The following is a 12,860-nucleotide window of genomic DNA, read 5'->3' as shown; positions in this document are numbered from 1 at the left end:
TCAAGGTATCTTTTGATTTCTTCCTTGATCTCATTGTTAACCCATTCATTGTTTAAGTAATATGTTATTTAGCTTATATGTCTTTGTGTGTTTTTCAGTTTTTTCTTGTGGTTGATCTCTAGTTTCATACCATTATGGCCAGAAAAAATGCTTGATATGATTTCAATCTTCTTAAACTTATTGAGACTTGTTTTGTGTCTTAACATGTGGTCTATCCTATAAACTGTGTCATGCGTGCTTGAAAAGAATGTATATTCTGATACTTTCAGATGAAATGCACCAAAGATACCAATTAAATCTATTTGGTCTAGTGTGTCATTTAAGGCCACCATTTTCTTCTTGATTTTCTGTCTGGAAGATCTATCCATTGATGTCAATGGGATGTTTAAATCTCCTACTTTGTCTGTATTACTGTCAGTCTCTTCCTTTATGTGCATCAAGGACATATTTAGGTGCTCCTACCTTGGGTTCATAAATGTTTACCAGAGTGATATCCTCTTGTTGGATGGCTTTTTTTATCATTATGTGGTGCCTTTTTTCTTTTACTATAGCTGTTTAAATTCTATTTTGTCAGATATAAATATTGCTATGCCAGCTTATTTTCCTTTCCATGTGCATAAAATATCTTTTTTAAAATCCCTTTACTTTTAGTCTGTGTGTATTTTTCATTCTGAGGTGGGTCTCTTGTATATATGGGTCTTGCTTTCTTATCTATTCAGCTAACCTGTGTCTTTAGATGGGAGCATTTAAGCAACTTACATTTAAAATAATTATTGATAGGTACTCTGTTCTTTTTTTTTTTTCTCCTCTCCCTATCTTCCTCTTCCTTCTTCTTCAAGCAGGCCTTTAACATTTCTTATGATACTGATTTGGTGATAGCAAATTCCTTTAGCTTTTTCTTGCCTGGAAAACTTTATTTCTTTTTCAAATTTAAATGATAGCCTTGTTGGGAAAAGTAGTCTTGGTTGCAGGTCCTTGTTTTTCATCACTCTGAATATTTCATACCAATCCCTTCTGGCCTGAAATATTTCTGTTGAAAAATCAGCTCAGAGGGAAGAGCTCCATCCAAGAATGATGACATCTGTGGTATAGAATCCTGGTGGCTGTTCCCCCAGCCTTCTCCCCAGAACCTCAAATCCGAGACTCTCCTCAGGTGACTCTAGCCTGCACCAGAGTTCCCTCCTCTGGAACCCTGGGTAAGTTGCTGTGGTGAGTGAAATTTTTGTGGATTGGCCCTTTATGAGGATGCCTGTGTCTCCAGTGGAGTCCACCTCTCCTTGGTGGCCAGAAACCCCACTGCTTTTCATAGCCAGATGTTATGTGGGCATCCTTTCCTGGCTCTGGTGCTCTGGGCTGGGGAGCCTGGCCTGATGTTCAGGTCCTATGCTTCTCAGGAGGACCCCCTGCAGCTGAGATATCCCTAGGAACCTCAGCCACTGCCCATGGGAGTAGGGCTAGCCTTTCTCCTATCTCTGCCCTTCCTATCAGTCTTGATGTGGCTTCTTCTGTAAATCCTTGGTTATAAGACTCCTTTTCAGGTAGTCTTTAGTTAGTTATTCAGGATGATTGTTCTATGTTTTAGTTGTAATTGCAGTTTAGTCCTGGGAGGAGGTGAGTGTAACATCTACCTACTCCACTGTTATCTTGAAAGTCCTCAACTCTCATTTTAAATAAGGTTTCCTTTTAGTTCATCTTGGAACAAAGACCATTTGATTAGGTTCATTTTATTTTCATCTTCTTAAATAGATATGGCTGGTGAATTTATTTTGGGACAGAATATTCTTCAATAAGGCTCTGTTTTGCTTACCAAATAGGCTCATTTAGAACAGGTATCCCCAGCTCAGGAGTCTACAGAATCATCGAGAAAGAATAAAACTGTTCACATGTCCACCTTTCTGCGGCTTTTTACATCGCACTGTGAACTCAGAACATAAACTTATTTGACTTATTTTAATAAGACTATGATTTGACATCGAACACATGTGTACAGAGGTCTCTGCCCTTTGAGATAATGAAACAGCTATTTATTTAAGACTTCAAAAGATGTTTATTATGACATAATCTAAGTTCAAAGGCAAAGTATATAAAAATTGGATGCCAGCCTGTTAAACCAAGCACGCCGTTGTCCGGGGACAGCCAACTGACCTGGAATCTGCACGATCCTTCCCCATGTGGAAAGGCCACCCTCCCCCCCACATCCTCCACTCTTATTAGGGATTTCTGGACCTAAGGGTAGGTAGGACGACAACCATGTCCAGCTTGAAGCAGCTAGAGGAGCTTGAGACCTTCGCCCATTGTCCTTTATAAGATTATAAAGGGTCTTAAGTCTGGGGGGGGGGGATTGTTATCTTTTATTGTTAAAAATAAATAAATAATTAATTATTTTTTAAAAAAAAAGAATAATATAGGAAACAGTGAAGCCAGAGAACTTGTATGTATGATCCATGGGCATGGACTGGGGGGAGGGGGTGGGGTTGTTGGGGGAGGGGTAGTGCTGGGCAGAGGGGAGCAAAGGGGAAAAAATTGGAACCATTGTAACAATATAATCAATAAAATATACTTTAAAAAGGATAGGGAGAATAAATTAATCTTTTAGGTAAAGAGTCAGAACTATGAAGGTGAGTCAGCAGCATTGCAATCATAGGTAAAATCAGCAACACTAACAGATGAGGTTTTGTGTGTGTAAACTGTAACTTTTCAGTTATCTGAAGGACTATAGTAATAACAGAAAAGAGCAGAAATTTTTCTAGCATTGCTCATGCTCTTATCATACATTTCTAATTAGTACATTTCTACAAGATAGAAAGAAACATTTAAAAATCCTATTAATTTTCTTATTATCAAAGTCAAACAGATATAGAAATAGAAAATACAGGGAAATAACATTAAGAAGAACATAAAAAAATAAGATACTTATTTTAATTAGTGCTTGCAATTTAATATCTAGCTTTAGAATTAATGTGCAGCATCATAAATGGTTATTTTTGTCTTTTCCTTCCTTAAAAATCCCCAAATTCTCCTTAATTAAAATTTAAAAATCACTGCCACTAATCCCAAAACAGTACAATTTTGAAAATACCCCTTAGATTGTGAAGGAAGATGACACGATAAAGGAAAATATTAATGCCAGCTAGCACAGATTGCATCACTCTGTAATTATCTTTGTATACATCTATATTTCCCACAATACTATCAGTTCCTAGGGAAGAAATCATATATATATTTTTTAGCAGGCTTGATTTACCAGCATATAGCCTAGTGCCTGACACATGATAAATGCTTAATGAGTATCAAATTAATAAACAAATGGGTGTTTTAAATGATTTTATTCCACCTGAACTTTTAAGAGTAATATTGATTAGAGAGAACTAAATCCTAAATTGTGAAAAAAAAAAAATTCCTGCCTCTCCTTGTTGGATGCCTTTGGGACAGCCACTGAAACTGGGTCTGCTGAGTTGGAGAAGGAAAACCTGGAGAAATATGAGGTGATTGCTTCAGCCTGTGAAAATGCTGCGAGCTATTTAACTGAGACTGTGGTAACTGTTCTCATCTGCTGCTGGAGGCAAGAAACATGAATGATGGAAGTGGTTAGAGATAGCTGAATGAGTTTCTGGGTGAATCAACAAACATTTGTTGAGCTCTAGCTATGTGCAAAAAATTGAGAAGATGTGCAAACTTTACTAGATCAGATGGAGTTCAGCCTTACATTGCAAAATATGATTTCCTTCATCCTCATGATCTGTGGTTTTGATTAGTGTCAAATAGCCTTAGTTTTCTTTAGCAGAAATATCTGCAACATAAGAACCTCATAATAAAAGAGAATACACCTTCTTTTGTGTTAGTCACTAGAAATAATTTCAAAATACTTGCAGGAGAAATAGTAATTGGATAAAAAACTTCCTTAAACTTTGTATTGGGCCCAAAAAGACAAAAGAGTTATCATCAATAGGAAAGAAACCAGCTAGATTTTGTGTTGTAAATAACACAATGGCCTGGAAGAAATTATTACATGCCTAATAAGGAAAGTGAAATAAAACCATGACAAATGAGCTTGTTGTCAAATTCAATCTAGAGTTGGAATGAGAGGCCAAATTGGTCTTTAAGAATCAGAGATATTACTTATATAACAAACTGGTTGTTAACTGGGCAAAGGATGAGTTTGAATCACCAAGTATATATTTTGATTTGTGAATATAGGCTATGATTTCTTCTTTCACTAATTTCCATTTTCAACATAGGAAGTAAGAACTGTGACCTCTTTGCTGTCACCAACAGAGGAGCTTTGGGGTCCTCCATTTTCAATCATAGAAAGTCATTTAGGGTTCTTAGGGTGATCCAGGTAGTTCTCTCTCTATGAAAAATCAAATTTCTTTTGGGGATCTTCTGCCATTTTCTACTCTAGATAAATGCATACTTAACTCTGATGTCAATGACAAAACATGTGGACTTCACGCAAAAATTGAGCAGATTGAATGGAACCCACCATGGATAACAAAACAAAGTCAGATACTTGTAGAACAGTGGCCTCATCAATTCACAATTAAATTCACTGCTCTGCATATTTATTTTCCATCTCTTCTAACTTAAAAAAAAAAAAAAAAACCAAAGTGGATTTTAATTAAATCTTAACTCTTAAACAAACAAGGATCTTATGTGCCAGCGATAAGATTTCTCAAGTGAAGAAATAATTATTGGATAAGTTACAAATGATTATAGAACATTGACAGAGAGTTAACTATATGTGCATTGGGGTGTATGTACTATTTATTATCAGGCAAGACTACAGAGCAGAAAAACACTAAGCACTTTAGGAAACAAAAGACCCAGTCTCTAAGACCAGTCTGGTCACTAGGTAGCCAGGCGAATTTAGGAAAACCGTAGAACCTCTCTAGGCATGACTTTATCTGCAAAGTAGGGATTTGACTAGAAGCCTTTTCGGCTCTCAGAGGCCCTATTTCTGTGAAGTAAGGTTGGTTGTTTTACTGAACCACAGAAGTGTGGTCAAAGCATTGTACGTGAGACTTAAAAGCCAGTAGGGACATTTCTCTCTCATATCATTGTTGTTTCTCAAGCAAGGTTGACGCCTTTCACAGCTACAGTTGAGCACTGGACCTTTCTCAATTAGCAGAAGTAGTTAATGGGTAGAACTACTTTAAAGTTTTCCTTCCATCCATTTGTCTAAAAGTAATGGCTCAACAAGTGATGGCTGACAATAAGATGGAATGAACAAATAGAAAATAAATATTTATGAGGGTAATTTGCAAATAGTTGACTATGCTTTCTCTTCTTAATGGACTTCTACACTCCCCATTGTAGTCCAGTGCAGGGATCATGTAACACAGTCATAGTGTTCCTAATTCTTTCAGTCTAACTGAATTTGCCACTCTTTTATGGTGGTCCACAAAGAATATGGTATTTCTGATTATTGGCTTCTGATGGCTCCTTCACATGAGTAAATCTGTAAAAATGTAACCACTGGTCTAGTTTAATAGAATAAAATAACAATGAAGCCCGAAGAGGGGAAGTGACCTGGTCAAAGTGACACAGATAGTTCATATAAACAAGACCATGAACCTGAGGGCGCCAGGCGCCCTGCCCAGAGTGCTCTGAAACTGAAATGGCTCAGTGCATCTGGAAAAAGCATGGTTTAAACAACCTCTGCTTGTTAATAATAAATAAGGAAACCACTTCTCAAGAGAATTGAATTGCTTAATTTGTTTGAAATTAAACTTTATGATACCCTTGTAAAAATATTTTATGCAATGCTATTTTGTTCTTTGTGGGAGCCATCAAAAGGGCAGAACTTTGGGCGGAATTTCCAATACATCATTTCACATTGTGTAACCAGAGAACCAGCTCAAAAATGGTCCTGTCTTGTTTAACAAGAGACTGAGTTACTTTTCAGAGACTACAGACCCAAATGGCATGTCATGCAGCCGAAGCATACACAGCGGAGAGAACCTTGACCTCCAGTTGCTTCTGGAACCAAGTCTCTATCTCACACACATCCAAAGTCTCGCTCCCCAACAACCCCCACACACATGGAACAAAAGGACTGGAACATAATCTGAACTTGAGCTCTGGAACACTTTCAGGAGTGAAGGGTCCTTGTCCAGGAAGATCCAGTGCTGATGCCCTATGGGGTCAATACATGGCTCTCCCACCACTTCTGACAAGGGCTGGCTAGGGCACTCCTTGCCAGAAGGAATGTGTACTCTTTTGGGAATGGATTGTAACTTCTTATCTCCTTTTGGGAGCGGCTTCTTGTCCTGTGACTGCTTCTTGACCTTTTCCTTCTGCACTTGCACACTGAGGTAATGTAGCTCCAGGCCACATGTAGGTATGTGCAACCTGGACCGGTGGTGCCTTTGCCTGGGACCCCTTATAACAAGCCTCAGACTGGAGGAGCTGAGGTCTCTCTCACACCAACCTGCTGCCGGTGCATTTCCCTGTAATGTGAGTAATAAACGTGTCCACATCTACCAGTTCTCTGGGTGGCTTTGGAATATCATGAACATTTACGCAGCTCCCAAGTTTGGGGCTCCTACACTACACACTCCTTACCATAAATGGCCAAGTTCCGAGGTCCTTCAGTTAAAACTTGCCCACCAGTACTTCCACATACATGTTCCCCTAACCCCTAAAGACCCCTAACTTAGTCCAGTGAGCAAGATGGATTTGAGGTACCACCAGGTCTCCCATCTTGGTTGGCCCTTCTTGATTAATAAAACTTTTCTTCCTCCCAACTCTGATGTTTTGAGTTTTGGCTTTTTAAAGCATTAGGCACATGAACTTGGGTCTGGTAACAACAAATAATTTCAACATTGAACAAAAATGATGGAAGCTGCTTAGCTGACTGAAGCAATGGAAACTGACCAATTAAGGCAGATTGGCTAAGTGAGAATTTCTTTATCATAAGGATTCTGTAAATGTTGCCTTAAGTTATGTGCTTTGTTGGAAAGAATGATGGAGACATAGATGTCCCTCGGAATCAATTAAAATCTCCAGTTAAAAAAAATAATTCATGTGTCTCCTATCAGATTAGGCCAATGGTTGTAAGTATAATCCAGGTTTCATCATGAGGTGTTGTGACTGTCTGAATAGACAAGCAATCAAAGCTATTTTCTTTTAAGCCAGTATTTAAAAGATTTGCAAAAATTGTAAAACAATGCCACTCTTCTCACTGGTTTTTCTTTGGATAATATAGCTATTTTTCATAAACCAGATGTTCTTAATGTGCAATGGGTTCATTCATATTATTTTCAAATAAATAAATACATGTTTAAAATATTTCCCAGATTTAATTTCAAATACAACAGGTGTCAACAGTATTAAAAAGCAACAAACAAAATTCAAGATCTAATCAGCTTTATTATGCGATTTATGAATCAGGCAGGTTTTTATAGGAAGAAGGGTAGGGTAAGGGAGCTATTGACAAAACAAAAAAAGGATTACTTTTGGGACCTTTGGGACGGAGAGAAGAGAATGGGTTTTTATCATGCAGATTGCTTCTTTCTATGGGGTGGAGAGGGGCCATATGACAGAATATCTTGCTGGTGCTTGACCAGAAAATTCCAGACTGGTTGATTAAGATTATATTTCTAGGAAGGGTTGAAGATACAATTTATATCAGGTATTAAATCTAGGTTTGCTGTCAGGGGCTTTTAGCACAAGTGATGCCACTTTGCGCCTGTGGTTTTCTCTTTAACGATGGATATACCCCACATGAGCAGAAGATCTTTAAGGTTCTTAATAATATATATTTTTAACATCTTAAGTATATTGATCTGAGAGAGAGAGAAAGCAAGGAAGAGAGCAAGAAAGAAACACCATTTTTGTTCCACTTATTCATGTATTCATTGGTTGCTTCTTGTATATGCCCTGACTGGAGATTGAACATGCAACCTTGGTGTACTGGGACAATGCTCTAACCAGCTGAGCTACCTGGCCAGGGCCATAGGGTTCTTGATAATTTTTAAGGGTATAAGTGGTACTGAGACCAAAAAATTGAGAATTGCCTTGGTAGGCAAATGGTGACACAGTGGTGAAAAACCAGACTTTCCTCATCACCATTGGTCAGAAAATACCCTACAGAAGGACAGAGTCTTCGGGGGCCCAGGGCAAGTCCTCCCCAGACTTGGGAGGAGTTTTAGTGAAAAGTTTCTGAAAGAAATAGAGAAGGGGTTTCTCAATCAATGCTTTAGACCCCATTCTTTCTATCTCTTAAGGATTCAACATCTTTCTTTCACTTGTATTCATCCCATCAACATTCAAGCTTCTTCCACTAATAAAGAAGACAAAACTGAAATTCTCCAATCCTAGCTACTGCCCTCTCTATTCTCTCCTTCAGCCAATTTCGTAAAGCCTCACTGGCTCTATTTCTTCTCTTCCCACTTTCTCCTCAACATACTCCTTCTCTGCTTCCATATGGGTTAATATTGCTGTCTCTGCCATTGTTTTCGTTCTCATCCTACTTGATCTCTCCACAATACTGGGTGTATTTTCCCACTCTCTGCTTCTCAGAAAATTCTCTTTCACTGCTTTTGGAATACCCCAGTCTTTTGTTATTTATGTCCCCTCTCTAGCTTCCTGTCCTCAATCTCTCAAGACCACTCATCTGTTCACCTATTCATTGACTGTTGGAATTCCCTACAGGGTTTACATCCGGGGTTACTTCTCAGCTGTGCTTGCATCAGTATACATGGCTTTAATTCAGGTAACTTGTAAATGTATACGCTCGACCCTGAATTCTTCCTGAGCTTCCACTTACCTACTGGACACTCCTCTTTGGATTTCTGAAAAGAATTTCAAACTAATAAATGGAAATCCAAATTTCTGATCTCTTCTCAAAGGTAGTTCTGCTCCAGTATCCCTAACTTTGCTTCTTATGGTGCAAATTCAAAGCCTCAGAGTCACTCCTGACCCTGTAGTCCACCCCCAGGCCCTATTGGTTTTGCCTGTTAAACATTTCTCCTACCTGTTGTTCTCCTCCACACCAGCACCTTAATCCCCATTGTCCTTCTCCTGGACTGCTGTGATACCTGTCACTCTGCATTCACTTGTGACTCCTTTCAATCTTTTCTCCATCCAACAACCAAAGTGAACTATCAAATTGTAAATATCCTTTATCAAAATCTTTTAATGTTTATCTCTCCATTACGCGCACAAAAATATTTCATATTCCTTAGGTCTCTATTAAAGGTCCAAAAATATTTCATATTCCTTAGGTCTCTATTAAAGGTCCATCAGGATCTGGCCTTCTCCATTTCTAGCCTTACACTATGGATAGGGGTGGGGTTACATTGACCCTGCTCCAATATGCCATGCCCTAATTGTTTGGAATTGCTTGTCTCCTGAAAGTTCCCCGTTATGCCAAGCCACAGGCTAATGCACATGATTTTTGATTTACCTAGAATTTCCTCTCCACATCCCAATTATCCCCCTTCCCACTTTCTGACCACTTCTATTTATAATTCAAGTTGTCGCTCAAGCTTATCTCTTTGGAGATGTCTCTCTGCGTGTCTACCTATCCTGCCTCTTGTTCTCTGCTCTGTGCCCAGATCCCGGTTTGCAGGTCGCATTTTGTTGTTTATTGTTACCAACACAGCTGTCTGACTCCTCCATTTGGCTCTAAGTGCCTGAGGGACAGGTGGTGTGTCATTTCTGTATCTCAAGTGCCTAACTAGGTGCTGACATTTGGGAAGCTCCCAAGGGAAGTCTGTGAAACAATTACAAGTCAGTCCAAGGGATGCCTGGAGGAACTATTAAAAAAAAAAAAAAAAAAAAAAAAAAGAACAAGGCCATTAGATGCTTCTAATCTGTGACAGTTGTCAGGTAAGTAAGATTCCTGCTCTCACCTACTTATGGACTGCACCCTGGATTTTCCTCGGATTTTCTTGTGCATCAGAATAGATTCTGTGACTATCCTGCCCTGGACACAGGAAGAGGAATTCCACTAGATGGAAGGTTAAGGACAAGGCGGTTGACTCAGGGGACAGGTCCTGGTAGGAAAAATGCTTTTCACAGGTTCCTGAGGGGGGCAGTAGTGCCAGGATGCCCAGGGGGCAAATTGGTGTTAAGCTAATTAATATTTTGAGGAAGTAAAATTTTCCAAGGTAGATTTTAAAATCATTTTCCACCTTGGCTTTATTTTTAATGGAAGCGAAACTATAGAAAGGAATTATAAGGAAGAGTGTATTCTGCCTTGAAGATCTTTCCTGTTTTCCTTTTGACAATCAGGTTAAGATACCTGAATAATAGATGCTGGGAAGAATCAACTGGGGACGAGCTGATGGGACCATTTATTCCCTTACCACCAGCATAAAAAGAGTTAAACCAGGAGAGAAAGAGCATACTGTTAGTTCAGGTGGAAATATAAGTTCCTGCGTTGGGTCCAAAGGCTGAAATTCTTCTTCTTCATGTAAGTTGTCATAAACCTCAAGAAAAAAATTAATGTTTTAATCTTTTGGCCAGAACAAAGTAAAGGATTGATAGGCATTATGGTCATTAATAGCCAAGGATTGAGTTTCTCTAGTTTGAAGCGCCCTGGACTGGAACAAGGGGTTGTGGAGGCGTCTTGGAAGAGGGGCGAGGAGGGAGTGGACCCAGTGCAGGTTCATGTGGGAGGCTGTTCCTGAGAGGTTAGGAAGAAACCGAGAAAGTTGCCTTGGCTGGAGAGGGGAGACTAGGAGACTGTGTGAGAGGCAGGTCTGACCAGCTTATAGAAAGTTTTCAAAGGCGGCCTTCAGGTTAGACATGGTATTTGGGGCCAGTGGGAACCACTCGGCACTTCTGGGCCAACATTCCTGTGAGATTAATTTGACTATGGTGTACAGGGCTTCTTAGTCCCACACCTGCAGAATAAATTGTGTTTGTCACCTGGGAAGCTTTGTAAAGATTCGGAGCTATCCCTGGGTCATACCACAGGAAGCTCCATTTCAGTAAAATTGAGGGAAATCTCAGGCAAGTACGTCTTTTAAAAGCTTCCTAAGGAATTCTGGGACATTTGGGAAGCCTGCCCTGGTTGGGTTGTATAGGAGGTGGTGGAAGGAAGGAGACCTTGTTGCCATAATCTCAGTGTAAAATAAGATGGTCTGGACCAAGGCAGTGTGAGTGCAGAGGGAAGTCAGTAGGCGAGCTTGAGGGTTGGTGCATTTACAATCATCAGGCCCTGGCTGTGGGTGAGGGGTGGGGGCAGTGGGCAAAAAATGGTGGTACCAATAATCGGTTTAGTGTATTAAGAGTAGGGGTTACAGTGGACTCAGGATTAGGTGTATGAAGGAAGAAAGGGTCAAGAGAGAGCAGAAGTAGAAAAATATTTGGGAATCATTTATGGAGATGTTTCCTGGACTCTCAGGAACAGTTAAGACGTTGAGCGAAGAAAGTGCATGGAAAGAACCTAGTGAGAAAGGAGACATGAGGATGAGTGGGGATGAGAGCTGGTTGCATCTGTGAGAAAAGTTGTCCCATAGATGCGGCACAGATTTGCCAATATTATCCCATATGTGAGAATTAGAGGAGAGCAGATCTCAGACCAAATAAGAAATGGCCTTCTAAAACAGAGCTGGCCCAGGGAACCACTGAATCCAGCTCTATCTACTGGCTGTTACAGTTCCAGGGAGAATCACCACTCAGTTTCCAGTTCCAACATGAACTAAACTTGATTAGTTGACCCTCTGCAGGAAGGAGATTCAGGGAAAATTAGAGGTGAAGGATGCGTAATGGTTAGATTGAGCATGTTGTTAGATCTTCTGGAATGTTATTTTTTAGGCATATGAACTGCCATCCTGGAGTTCATTCTTAGTTACATTTCTATTGAGGTCAGAAGCATCAAATGTGGTTTGAAGGAGCCCACTCCCAACTTTGTCCTTAGACCTCAAGTTACTGGGACTCTACTCTGGGTCCCAGCTCCTGCCTCCTTGTGACACACCCTCCCCAAGGGTCAAGGAGTCCCCAGGATCAGAGAGACATTCCACTTACAGCCGGTACCCCAGGCATGATTCTAGGTGCAGCCAGTCTCCTAGCCACAAACTGTGGGCACCTATAACCCCAGAATTCCCTGCCCCAAAGGCCCCAAAGCCACTTACAAAGCCCATGCGGGCCTCTGCTGTAGTCATTCCTCCCACAGAGAGCGGATGTGCAATTTGGAATTCACCCCAGGCCTGTGAGGTTTTGGGAGAATGGACAGAGCTTGGGCAAGTGAGCAGGGTGTCCAGTCTGTGACAGCATCAATGCTGGGTGGAAAGAGAAGAGAACTAGGCATCTTCTGTTTGTACGCTTGCTTTGGGTCTTGTAAATGTTAGTGGCAGGCCAGCCCAGGCAGTGATATTTGGAAAGCAGGATATTTACTTACCACTAGGTAAGCAGCCATGCCAGTCTTTAGATTTCCCCCTCCTTTTTCCAATATAATCTAGACACCAAGCCAACTTGGGTTTTAGAGGCATTTCTGTTTCTGCTGTAACAACTATATCACCTATGGGACGTTATTTTTTAAATTAAACTTTTTTGTAAATACAATTATGAAATTAATGCATGCTCATGCAAAAAAGATTATGTAGAGCTGCTGTAAAACCTAGAAAATAAAATTCATAACCTAGCTGTGCAGAGATAACTACCATTAACATCATGTGTATTTCCTTCCATATTTATTCTTGCCCTGTGTACATGTGTTTACATTGTACATATAAATAATGTTTTCCTACAAATATGGTGGAAAATAACTCAGTTTTTAATTAAAAATAATTTTTTTACTTTGAATTCTTTCAATATTATGTGGGAAAAAAATTAAGACAGCTTAAGTTCCAATCATATGGGTATTCCATGACTTGTTTAAGCAATCCCCTGTTGCTGAATGCTTATCT

Source organism: Furipterus horrens, unplaced genomic scaffold (assembly GCF_987537825.1).
Source record: "Furipterus horrens unplaced genomic scaffold, mFurHor1.1.pri manual_scaffold_1, whole genome shotgun sequence".
Classification (NCBI taxonomy): Eukaryota; Metazoa; Chordata; class Mammalia; order Chiroptera; family Furipteridae; genus Furipterus; species Furipterus horrens.
This window is presented reverse-complemented; position numbering follows the sequence as displayed.